The 10544-nt window shown below is 41.9% G+C and overlaps 2 protein-coding genes across 12 annotated transcripts in view; one reads left to right on the top strand and one right to left on the bottom strand.

The window, feature by feature from the left end:
• The window catches only part of LOC105559492 (protein retinal degeneration B), a 76557-nt gene that overhangs the window by 35782 nt on the left and 30231 nt on the right, over positions 1-10544 (bottom strand). For 8 of the 11 annotated variants that reach the window (XM_012007809.1, XM_012007816.1, XM_012007819.1 and 5 more), the window contains exon 1: positions 5695-6270. The exons of 1 other annotated variant lie outside the window; for it this stretch is intronic. The gene's annotated coding sequence lies outside the window, so the exon portion shown is untranslated. Of the gene's footprint in view, positions 1-5694; positions 6271-10544 lie in introns of those variants that run through there. 2 more of the 11 variants (XM_012007818.1, XM_012007821.1) reach the window with 1 other exon arrangement.
• The window catches only part of LOC105559493 (putative glutamate synthase [NADPH]), a 43495-nt gene continuing 40994 nt past the window's right edge, over positions 8044-10544 (top strand). The window contains exon 1 of the mRNA XM_012007826.1: positions 8044-8324. The gene's annotated coding sequence lies outside the window, so the exon portion shown is untranslated. The remainder of the gene's footprint in view (positions 8325-10544) is intronic.

Here is a 10544-nt window from a genome sequence, read left to right as displayed (position 1 = left end):
TTTTAACCTTAGCGTTCCCGTTATGCCCCGGGTTCCCCTATAACCATTTTTTTCTGTCAGTGTAAAGGAAAATAAGATTTGTATATATATTTGTAGTATCCTCCAAAGAAGCGAGAGGAGTAATCGAGGCCTGCTATACCTACCTAAATTTAGTCCTAGTCGCAATATCCGGCGCCACCCGCCAAGAAACCCTATTTGGCCTTCCAATCCCATAAAGATTGAATATCGAGCGAACGAAGGAAAATAAAATCGTTCGCGAGCTCGGCGGCGGCGGAGCCGCGCTTTAATTTCGCCTCGGATCTTTCGCGTGGCATTTAATTACGCCACCCGGATGTCGCGAATATTTGTCTTTTCACGCCGCGGCCCGACGAATGGGAAATTCACAGGTTTTGATGGAATTGTAATGTCACCGGTCTGACCTTTCGAGGGAAGCGCGGCTTGTCGGATATTCCGGTACGGTATTAATACAATAATTGTGCGAAAATACCAAAGGCTCCGAGCATCGATTACGGCGGATCGTTAAGATTATTATTATCATCACCGACAGAGAGACATGGGGGTTTTGTTGCCGATATAATAGGAATGCCCACTCCTAACTTATTTGCACGATTACTGTACCGGCCATCGATTACAAGCGACTTTTTATAAGAATTGTCCGGGCGCATTTGTTAGTATTGACCCATATACAGAGAGAGAGAGAGAGAGAGAGAGAGAGAGAGAGAGAGAGAGAGAGAGAGAGAGAGAGAGAGAGAGGGATTTACGATTCTTATTCGATTAAACTTCGTAAACTTGATTTTCGAGCGGAATGGAAATCCATCATGAATTATGCATGATTTCCGTTCCGTTGACGCCTCGTCGATGTTTATTTGTTTTCTTGATAAATATGTATGAACATGTCCCAAATAAATTGCCGGGGCGTATTATTGGTCGCGGATCCGCGCGTTAAAATTTCTTAAACGAGCGTATCGGGAATATTTCAATTTTCCATGACGCGTTCGCTTCCTCGCGGAATGATAGCGAATTATCCTGCTGTACGCGGAGGGACAATGCCGCCGGATTCGCACGGGGCTGCTTCCTGGGAAACGGGGGTACGTCGACGCGACTTGCGCGGCAACCTTTGACATTTCAAAAGGGCGGGTCGAAGTTTCCTTTCCATCCTCCGAGGATAGGCACACTCCCGGTGTGACCCGACATCCGACCGAAATGTGTACGGCGCATAAAAGATCTACGTACTAATTTGTTGGGCTGCAAATGAGTTTCGATCTGCCTCGCGAGAGCTTAAGTGAGACTTGAATGCTCGTTAATCTCTCTCTCTCTCTCTCTCTCAACCTCCTTTTTTTCCCTCACTTCCTGTCCCTGATCCTTTCCAGCAGTTAAACGTGATGCATCCTCCTCTCCCCGCCGCCCCACCCTCCTGCGCTTTCGTCGCAGTGACATTTAAATCTAAGTACACACGAAGCACGCAAAGATATTCAAAGTGCATGCCACGGTTTCATGTACCGCTCGCAAAATGTGCACGTAAGTCTTCGTTGCCGTTAGAATTCTCAAAAAGCGATTCTTGTGTCGCTTTATTGTAATATGAGGATGCTTGCAACTATCAGCGTAAGAGAGGCTTCTCCTTTACATTCACTCCATTTTCTCTCAGAGTTGAACGTATAGAATGCCTCGCAGTGTGCGTATTTGGTGGGGAAAGCAGTTATCAAAAAGATAAAAAGATAAAAATAATTAATTAAAATTTAATCGCGCCGCGTCAAGTTTTTCATACTTTCCAAAATATTGTCGTTATGTAATTGAAGATTATCCCAATCTAAAACACACTTATCGAGATACTTGGTACAAAAGCCGCTTAAAATTAACTCTAAAATATGATTTTATTATATATTTACTTTATGAAGCTCGATTTGTCATTTTTCGTTCCTTTATAACAAAACTCATGTCTTGGGTATTTACTATCTATATCTTGTATTTCTTAAAAAGGGATCTCTTAATCTTTTAAATAAGAGATAGTATCGTTTGTGCATCGAACCGAATGTTTGATATAGAAATAAGAGAATCTCGCGATATAACCAATAAATTCGTTAAATCGAGGACCATTTGTTAAATCACATATCGCGTGATATATTCCGCAGTTTGCAGAATCAAGAGACCGTTAAAAAAAATGTGCGAGACAATGAATTCAGAGAGCCGGAAAGTTTCGCGAGAACAAAGCTCTGGAAATAGAATGAAAATTCTGAATACCTATAGACCCAGGGAATTACAGAATCAAGTAAAAAGCCGAGAATTGCCAAGTCAAGTGTTTTAAGTTAACAATTTTTATTGAAATAGCTCTTGATGCGGAAAAAAAAGCCGACAGAGGCCAAGTTCTGCGAAATTAAGCGTCTATAAATCCGTACGGATTCGAGGATCAAATAGGAGACAAGCGACGAATAACTTTTCGAGATCCTTCTCTTATCGCAACATGCGCAATCCTGAAAGTTGGTGGCATTTTACACGTTTATTTTCGTCACGTATTTAAGCGCCAACAGAGCTTCTCGTTACGAAGGCGCGGACGCTGTCGGAAAATAAATCGACTACGCTCCTAGAGTCTCAATTTCTAATTATTGCAGGCCACAATTAGTGGCGGATATATGCGCGGTTTATCATAGTTCATCATTCAGCTGCGCGAAACCTAATTGCGTCGCTCGGCACGCAGAATCTCCGAGGTCGCGTCGTATGTGGCACACATCCATTAACCGCAATATTAACAACAAGCTCGCCGTATCGCGTAATTAAACAATCGGAATAATTGAAATTGCTAAAGTAGCGCTTTTTCCTCGGCTAACCACTGCTCGCTTTCTCCACGAACGTTCTCGCGTTCTGTCACGAAAGATTTATGAGAGTTGTTCTTCAGACCGGCTGATGCACAGCCGCTTTTCGATCGTTGTTGCAACAAATAAGACATTTGGGACAATAGGGCGAAAAGATGGAAAATTAATTTAACATAGGGGAGAAAAGGAAAGTGATTAAATACGAATGCATAGATATATAGATAGATAAGTAAACAAATCCTATTATTCTTCATCTTGTAAAGGGGAATCTCATTATCGTCCTCTCCGCTATTAAGCTTGTTAAGCTTCCGGCCGAAAATTGGGGCGAGCCTATACTTAATCGATTTTCCAAATGTCTGACGTCACCCATGACGTCTCTTAAAGAGAGAGAGAGGGAGATACTTGAAGTTTGCTCTCATTCAACCGACGCGACGTCAGCATTGTGATGTCCTCCGTTATTGTCAACGTCAGTAACGGGAGTAAAATAATAACGAGACACGAGTGCGGTTATTTATACTGGACGCCACGGGCGCGACATTTTCCGTAAAGCGGAATATACTAATCGCAAATGTCAAAACCGTTCCGAGTGTGAAAAGCGATTGCGCGATTGAAAAACATTTGTATTCAAAATAATAACAGGGCAGATTAAACGTGTGATAAAAGTATAATAAATTAGCTCCTCCGGTTAATGCGGTCTAAGTTGGCACTTGCAAAAGACGAGATTAAAACTGCGACTAAGAATCGAAGATTTGACAAATTCGAAATTTGTCGGCGACTGCAAAGAAAGAGCCCACGGCGAACTTGACTGATAACAATAACCGTAAATTATATTTAATGAGTGCTTATCGGATAATTTTATTGTATCATATTTACAATAGTAAAGTAATGCGATTAAAAATGCACGAGATTATTGGATACAAAGTTTACTCAGATGGAAAACAAGATAAAAATGAGATGTTTAGTCAAAAACATTAAAAAAGCTTGAAGAACAACCTACGTAACTATCTGTTTAAAGTAATAACTAATTAATCGTGAAACTAGATATTTCCTCAATAGTTCTTCGAAAGTATTTTTATCTATGTGTAGTGTCTGCAGATTTGAATAAACAGATTCACGAATCTGAAATCTAAGTTTGCAGTTTGTTGCGGTTGCAATCATTGCGAAACCATTTGTAGATCTAAGGATCAAAGATTCTATCTCAAGGATATGCAAATACAAAGGTCAATGGATTTTGAATTCATGAAGCCAAGTATCTGTGAATCCATGAATATACGAACAATTCGTCGTGACTAATCGTTCGAGATATACGCAGCAGCATCCGCGAAATAAATTAACTTGGAAATAACTTGTAGAATTGCCCTAAGCAGACACTATTACAAGTCACATTATAAATCAGTTATATTACAAGTTAGTTAATTGTATTATATTTATGGCTCTCTCTCCCCCTCTCGCAAATATTACATTTTCTAAGTTATGAGGTTTAATTTCACCAATCTGAAATCCTATTCCACGTGCTGTACACTGCACGGGGAGAATTTTCTCTTAAAATTTATCCTGAAAATCATGTAATCGTGGAACAACGTGGCATTTTGAAGAATTTTATGAGAGTTTTTTGAAATTTTATCATACTTTTTACTAGAAATTATATTATACTTAGTACACATTTTACTAGTAAAATGTATGGTAAAAATTTCAAAAAGCTATCATAAAGTTGTTCAAAATATCACGTTGTCCCGTAATTACATGATTTTCAGGGTAAATTTAAAAAGAAAATTCTCTCCGTGTAGCAATCACCGATGCCTTCCCACATGAATTTGTGCACATGCCGACACCTTTACACATTTTGCATGCACATACATGGATAATGAGTACGTGTTCTACCTGTGCCTAAATTCATTTGGGAAGGCATCGGCGATTTCTAGTGTACAAGATAACTCGAACAGACAAAGTTTCAAATAATTCAAAAGAAGAAAAGACATTTCAATGAAGGTTTAAATTATTTGAAAAAACTCATCTAATGTCATATTCTGGGGGAAAAAAGACAGCAACCCATTTTAGGGCCCGCAATTAGTAATTAAATTATTTAGATTGTAACTCCACTGTGGGAAAAATTTCGACAGTTTTTTTGTAGTTAAGCAACTTAACATTTCGATCAGTGCCTTTTAAGTGAAAATTATCTTTGCGTTACTGAATATCGACAGAACTAATCGAGAGAATTGATTAGTATTACTTAAAAAAAATCTTGGATATAGATAGAATAGCTAATTGCGATTTTTAGTTACGCGGGGTAAAATTCGCAAAAGATTAGAGCGTTACGGACAAGCCAAATAATTCGATTACTAATTGTGGACCCCAAAGTGGGTTGCTGTCTTTTTTCCTCTCCAGAATACGCGTACTTACATGTACCTTCAATATTATAAAGTCGTGAAACTAAGCGGACAATTTTATCCGTGAACATAATTAATGGAATTATTTTATCTTATTGTCGATAATTATAGAATTTCCGTTTTCTCATATTACAAGACATCCTGGGGAGGGAGACAAAGAAAAAAGTTGTAACATGTGTACGGCAAGTTCTCACATGGCGGAAAGAGCGAGAGAGAGAGAGAGAGAAAGATGATATTCCACGTCAAAAGTCCCCTCTAAATGTTTCTCTCGCGCGCCTCCTCCGTCCCGTTCTCCTCTCCGATTCTTTCGTACGCTACTGTCCATCATCATCGATCACCGGACACGGGCTATGCAAATTGCCCTCGACGATTCGCAGCGGCGATCACGCGCGCCGTTTCGCAATTCGCCGACAATTTCCTGCCGTTCGCCAGGCACGCAGTCGATTTGTCGCTCGGTTTATACGCACTCGTCGAAACGCGCCAATCGATCGCCGACTTACCAATTCCCCAATGAGCTCCCCAGTCGCCGATAAGTGCTCCAATTGCGGAGCCGCTCGGTATTGTATTCGCGACGGTTTCACACGCGAACGATCACACGCGACGATCGTGCGGCCGCAAAGTGTTCCCCGGCATTTTCACGCGACGACTCCTCGGACGCGGCCAAGGCGAGACCCAGCGTTGGGATGTCATCTCGGTTGATAAGGCAGCTTCTTTTGACGCTTGCGCCGTTGTCATCGAGAAGGCAACGACGTACCTAGCATTGTAACCCGCACGAGCGGAGAAGAAGAGCGCAACGATATTAAATATTACATGCCACGGATTTTTCCTTCTTGACATTTCTAATATCTCAACCTTCAGATTCTTGGATTTTAAACATTCTCGAATGTTTACACGAATTAATTTCAAAACGTCAATCGAAAACTTGATGACGTATGTAGCCCTTAGCTCGCACATCTAATTTCGCGGTATCTTTACAACTTTGCGCTTCGTGTCCTCTCGAGTTTATCGCGTGCATTCAGTTTTTAAAGCGGCTCCTGCATAAACCGACCAGAAGTAGAAAAAATTGAAATTTAAGTATATTGCAGTTGTAAATTTTATTTATCAGTACGCGAAAGTTTAGACCCGCCCGATCGCCGATGAAATAAAATAAAGAAAAAATATTTAAGTTGTATGTTTCAACATTCCAGTAAACACCAAGTAACAGTTACATAACATCAATATTATAAATTCCCTATGCAACAGTCAAACATTTGTCGCACGCATTTTTTACAAAATTCTCGAATTCTCTCGTTCTTTCAACTCACATCTCTTTTGCTTCATAGAAGATAAGTCGAGTATCTTTTTGTACAATTGTTCGTAGTATTTGTCTAATTTCGGAATTAATCGTTGAACGGAAGTTTCGCGACAAAACTGCATTAGATAATACGAATTTTGACGACACAACGGCACGTTTTCACAACGCTGATGCTCGTGGACAACTTCGAGGGTCGTGCGGAGGCGGCCAATGATTATTCGCTGCGCGCGCAGATCGCGCCGGCGTGTCAGCTGTTCCATTCATGGTGTAAGGAAAATAAGGTGTGCTCTTGCGCATCCATCTCTAATAACCAATGAGCGCGTTGGGCCAAATAGGAGACATATTGATTTATTGGCCAATTGAATTAAGGCCGCAATTTTTAAATAAAATTCTTTTCCTTACACCATGGTTCTAATATATCTATATAGACTACGTTTACACGGTGGCTTATATAAGTCGGTTTAATAACTACGATATACTATCCGATCCAAAACTTTTCTCCTTTTGACTATAATGATTATTTAAATATGAGCCTATTTTGTTACCCTAAACATTTTAATAAATTTCTTTTCATATATATATATACTAGAAATTATAGTTTAAGTATCAGAAAAGCTCATATTTAAGTGATCGTTATGATCAAAAGAAGAAATTTGGATCGGGTAGTATACTGTAGTTATTAAATCGGCTTATAAGCCGCCGTGTAAACGTAGTCATTTATACAATATGGCGCTCATTTGGCCCGTCGCCATGTCTGCGCAGAACATACTGAATTTCAACCTCTCTAAGAGCACACCTTGTTTTCCTTACACCATGGTTCCATTCAAAACCCACCATGACGGACTCAGTTCGTTCAATTCGCAAGCAGACGAACGAGCGGAACGAAATGTACGAGGTGTCTTGAGATATCTCGTCGGAGTAAATGTATCAAAGTTATTTGCAAATCCACTGTGTGATCCTGGTGTGGAACCCACGCGTGATTCCGCGCGTCAGATTCATCCTCGTGAGCTCTGTGGAGCCATTCGTGTCGGAGCAATAAAGACATGAGGTATCAAAGACTACTGTAATTTTCTAAATCAGCAAAAATTATTTTAAAAAACTAAGAAAGAGAATGTTACCCTTTACGAGACTCTTTGTTTCAATACCTTAACCCCGGTTTTCACCAACATCGTTTATCTTTAACCTAATTATTTGAATTCATCCTTTGTTTCTTTCCAAAGGGACAGTTAAAAAGGGACCGAGGATGAATTAAATTAAGATCAAAGTCAAACGACATTGAAAACCCGGCCCTAAAGGTTATCAGCTGCGCGTGATTTTTGCAGAGCAACTATAGAATAAAAAAACACTAGAACGTATCTATAACAGCTTGTCGATCTACGCGAGTCGCAATTACGTAGCCAACAGCAGGCATTCGCACGCATTCGCTCGATAGAGCCAGAGATTTGCGCCAAGGGCGAAGGACGAAGGGCGCGTTCGCGAGCGGCGGACGCTCCTGCGCCCTTATTACACTAGTTACGTCACTGGTCGTCCGGTCGTCACGCGTCGTCATAGTGAAAATCCGCCAGTTACATCGGGGTTGCAGGGGAGCGCACGTCACGTTCTCGCTGTCGCCGGCGCGAGCGGCTTTTTCTCGGAGGGGTCCAACGACGGTCCAGCGGAGAAAAAGAAACGGAACAGGTGTCTCTCGAGAAAATATCCCGCGAACGGTCGTCGTTACCCGGCGCGAAAACCGGCGCACGGAGCGAAGCTGAGCCGAGCTGAGCTGTGCCGAGCTGAGCGCAGCGCGCGTGGAGGCGGAGCGGAGCACGCTCCTCATCGATCTTCGCGACGACGCAGGTAAATCCCGGGTGCGCCCTTATTCTCGCGACGGGGCGAGCCGTGACGCATCGTAGCCGCGAGGGACCGGCGAGATTCGGGGGGGGGGGGAAGGGGGCAAAGAGACAGACACTCTCCAAGTCCCCAGGATGAGCTCGGATATCAGGAGCGTGGATCTAGGAGGATCCTCGAGTTAATTTCCGCGGGTGTTAGAGAAAGGCCGCGCGGCCGAGAGAGAGAGAGAGAGAGAGAGCCCTTAATCTCGCGATGGAGCATATGTTACGACGCCTTTCGATGTGTCCCGGAGATGAGCACGGGGATGAGAGTCGGTGAAGATCGGCAAGGGAGGCAGGTGGAACACGAGGAACTCGGGGCACAATTTATTGTTGCGGGTATAAAAGTTTGAAAAATCGAATTGGCAATAATAATTGTCTCCTTGAGGAGAGAATTTTTCTAATCCGGAGATTTCGATACTCGCGCAATCCAGGACATACGAAGCCCCGACACATTTACGTTCGTACGTACGTGTACGACCTCTCGCACTTCGATGTACCGCCGTTAAAAGAATCGATAGCGCCGGCGAGGAAAATCTATAGGAGAATTCCGTCTGTCGGCGTGAAATATCGCCGTAGTATTTATTATACTGACGCGAGGAAATTCTAATAGCGGTTTTGCATAACTGAATTCCCAACTTACACGGAGGAGCTTTCCTCGATGCATACAAATGATCGCTGTTTATCGATGAATCGTGACCGCAAAAGATTACGGGGACTCGAGTAATTTTCCCCGTGTATTTTTACCCGCGGCATGCATATTCTTCGCGCGCAGCTCGCCTTTGTCGATCGACTGCGAATAGATCCACATCGGGAGCTTTGATCGCTAGGACAGGACAAAGGACAAAGAAGTACGCAGTGAGGAATAATTCATTTCCGTCCTGTAAGAAATTGACGAGAACGGGGCGGTGTCGCTCAACGACCGGGCGTACCGTCTACTTTCACGTGAAAAATATCCTGTCGCGCGCTGCCGAAGAAACGAAACTGTAACCGGGTTCTCGAGTTCTGTTAATCGCAACGATAACGTTACACTTATCGTTGCGATTAGGAGGGAGAACACGAGTGGAGTGGCCTTTGCTACTTCGTTCGTTGGTATCCCCTTCGACCGGACGAGAATTAATTTACGCTCGTGTCTTATTTTTACTTTGCACACACAGATCGCTCATCTCACGACAGTCAAACCTCTCTCTCTCTCTCTCTCTCGATCGGGCACGAGCGCCAGTTCATCGGCCGACATGCCTGCGTATCGATCCGCGCTTCATTCCGCGATATCGCTCGCTCTCCTTTAAGACTTACCGACCTCGCGGGTTGCACGAACCGGCCGCATATCTAGCCGCGTAAAAATTTTATTAATAGCAGTGCCTGCATTTTAATCAGAGTCGTGTCGTTTCCTAACATCCAGTAGCACCTGGGAATATTTTAGAAAAGATGAAAAATGCGAGATACCAGGTGACCGAACCTCGACCGAGCCTCGAAATGAGACAAGTGTCCCGCTGGTTGAACATGTGCTAACGATTGAAACAACATTTGTGTTTGATATTTCGAAAAAAGCTCTCGAAATTTTGTTAAAAGGCACGTCAATTAAAAATATTATTTAACGATCGTACGATCATTGAGTCTGATTTGCTCGGTGATTAGGACACGGTTCGTTCAATAACCGGCATTATTTGGTATTTCGTTAAAATTATAATTGATATTTGTTATTTGATTTCCTTCATGACAAACTGCTGACAAACGAAAGTTTTATAGAGTTTAGTTCCAATAATTACATTAATTACTTATTAATAAGAATGTGAAACTTATCGTGTTTACGTTCTACTTTCGACGTTCCTACGACATGATGTCAAGATATTCTTGCGTGGTATACACAGACAGAAAAAAAATAGTTGCAGTTACCACAATCTCACTATAATTTATAGTCGTTTTAGGAGCCAACCACATTTTTCTAATTCTTCCGACTACGTAAGTTATGGTTGACCTAACAATGTATTAATTATAGTTCTCATAGACACGGTATTGGTTCATTCAACTTATGATATGGTTGTCATAAACCAAAACGAGCTTTTAATTTGGTAAGACGTACTATAAATATTGCAATAACAGCCACAAGTAAAATTTCAAATAACTATATGTAATAGTAATAATCGTATTTATATTGAAAGTAATATTCCCTGCTTTTTATTATACA

This window comes from Vollenhovia emeryi, unplaced genomic scaffold, assembly GCF_000949405.1.
Source record: "Vollenhovia emeryi isolate VEMERY1.0 unplaced genomic scaffold, V.emery_V1.0 DF939267.1, whole genome shotgun sequence".
In the NCBI taxonomy this organism is placed as follows: domain Eukaryota; kingdom Metazoa; phylum Arthropoda; class Insecta; order Hymenoptera; family Formicidae; genus Vollenhovia; species Vollenhovia emeryi.
The sequence above is the reverse complement of the archived record's forward strand: the minus strand, read 5'-3'. Positions and strand labels throughout refer to the sequence as shown.